This window comes from Cydia fagiglandana, chromosome Z, assembly GCF_963556715.1.
Source record: "Cydia fagiglandana chromosome Z, ilCydFagi1.1, whole genome shotgun sequence".
Classification (NCBI taxonomy): Eukaryota; Metazoa; Arthropoda; class Insecta; order Lepidoptera; family Tortricidae; genus Cydia; species Cydia fagiglandana.
Genome location: NC_085959.1, coordinates 18,454,564 through 18,456,940, shown reverse-complemented (window position 1 = coordinate 18,456,940; position 2,377 = coordinate 18,454,564). Strand labels below are relative to the sequence as shown.

The following is a 2,377-nucleotide window of genomic DNA, read 5'->3' as shown; positions in this document are numbered from 1 at the left end:
CCACGTAGTTTCGGAGATAAAGGGGGGGAGGGAATGGTAAATTTTTGCCTATTTTCTTGAAAACTTCTAAACTGTATATTCGAAAATTATAAAAAAAAAATATTAGAGATCCTTACAATAAGCTCTTTCATTTGATATGTAACACGATATAGTTTGATAAACTTTATTTTTTTAATTTTCTCATTCACCCCCCAAAAGTGACCCCCATGTTTAAAATTCATTTGTTTACGTAACATATCCGTCTTTGGGTCACAAACTTACATATGTGTACCAAATTTCAATTTAATTGGTCCAGTAGTTCCGGAGAAAATCGACTGTGAGAGACGGACAGACAGACAGACGCACGAGTGATCCTATAAGGGTTCCGTTTTTTCCTTTTGAGGTACGGAACCCTAAAAAACTACTTACTAGATCTCGTTCAAACCAATTTTTGGTGGAAGTTTTTAGGTGGTAAATTTTTAGTTTTATCATTCTCTTATTTTAGAAGTTGCAGGGGGGGGGGACACATTTTACCACTTTGGAAGTGTCTCTCGCGCAAACTATTCAGTTTAGAAAAAATGATATTAGAAACCTCAATTAGATATGAGCGCCGCGCCGGCGCGCCGCCGCCGCCGACAAAATTTTCGCGCCGCCGCCGCCGACGCTGCGCTATCGGCGTAGCATCGGCGTGACCTTGTTAGATGCTACTACTTTCAGAATCAGATAGTATATATTTTGTCCAGTTTAGATCTTTAACTGCGCCACTCTGAATAGTTTATAGGCATTCAAAAGGTATTTTATTAGGTTCATATAACTCAAAAATATCGATGGTATTTAAAACTTTTCTGTCTGGTAAATTTTCGCTCAAGGCCGCCGACCCCATCTTGCAGATTTCAGCCGTCAGCCTAGCTCACACTTTGCGTTCTATTCTAAGCTGTCTGCTTGCCTGCCCCTCGGCCTATGGCATCGTTTTTTGACATCGGTTTTATTGAGTCGATATTGGTTATGACACTGACTGAGCTCGATTTTCCTCGCTCCGGCTCTTTTATCGACTGTCGACAAGACGTTTCCCTGATATAGTCTATCAGCTATTTTTGACTTAGCACAAAAGACTGGATAAAAGGTCTCACCGAGATTAAGACCGTCTCTGATGCGTTGGCTTTGCTGCTTATCTACAGTTTATTATGCGATATGAAACTTTATTCATGCAAGTATTCGAATTATCCTTGAAATTAAAAAATGCACTTAGTTTGTAGCGTGATTATGGCTAAAAAACATGTCATTTCGGTAAAATTTTGATTTGAATTGCTTTTGTATAAGTCAAAAGTGTTTCAAGGCCACGCCGCCGATTCGCCGCCGCCGCCGACCGATTTTGACCGGCGCGCCGCCGCCGGCAAAATGCCTATCGGCGCTCATATATAACCTCAATATCATTTTTGAAGACCTATCCATACGTATGGGTTTGATGAAAAATAAATTTATGAGTGTCAGTTCTTAGCATTGGGGAACCCCCATAATTTATTGTTTTTTTTCTATTTTTGTGTGAAAATCTTAATGCGGTTCACAGAATAGGTACATCTACTTACCAAGTTTCAACAATACATCGTTTTTATAGTTTCGAAAAAAAAAGTGGCTGTGACATACACGGACAGACAGACAGACAGACGGACAGACATGACGAATCCATAAGGGTTCCGTTTTTTGCCATTTGGCTACGGAACCCTAAAAACGGGCTATAACGGATGCTATGATGTTACGGTAGCGTAGAGGTCTAGGTCACGGACAATGTACCGAAAATATTCACTACACACACCACACTACACTTCTTAATGTAGGTACTCGTATAAGCAAATTGAGCAATAAGGTCGTGTATATCTTAGGTACTTATATAAATTTTTGACACTTTTTTATACTATACTAAGGTACTTATAATAATATAAGTACAGTTTGTCAGATGGTATTATGGTAGTTTAAGTACTTATGTAGATAATTATGTTCCTGTGCATTTAACAAGCATTATAATAACTAGCTGTTGCCCGCGACTTCGTCCGCGTGGAATCTTATCTTCAACATTTTACATCTTTAGTATGTATAATTTTCATATCCAAGCAATGTTGAAATTAAGTAGGTACTTTTCTTTTTTAGCAAGTTGTATGAAGTTTTCTATGAAGTCAAGTGGATTTTGATGTTGGTTGCTGAAATTACTTTTCTTGTATTCTCATAATAGGTACCTATGCCCTTATACAAAGATTCAAGTTCCGCTCTCACAAAATATCTGATTTCCATACAAACTTTCAACCCCTTTCTCACCACCTTGGGGGATGATTTTCAAAAATGCTTGGTTTATTTTCATGTTTTTTAATTTAATACCTTTTTTTGCAAAAAGTTCAAGTTCCTA

General features: G+C 38.0%; 1 long non-coding RNA gene across 1 annotated transcript; it reads right to left on the bottom strand.

Annotated features, from left to right (window-relative positions):
- Positions 1-455: 455 nt before the first annotated feature.
- Positions 456-1,447, bottom strand: LOC134679498 (uncharacterized). The gene is made up of 2 exons (XR_010100336.1): positions 1,403-1,447; positions 456-571 (listed from the first exon to the last, which is right to left on the bottom strand). It is a non-coding gene; the product is annotated as an uncharacterized LOC134679498 (long non-coding RNA).
- Positions 1,448-2,377: the final 930 nt, after the last annotated feature.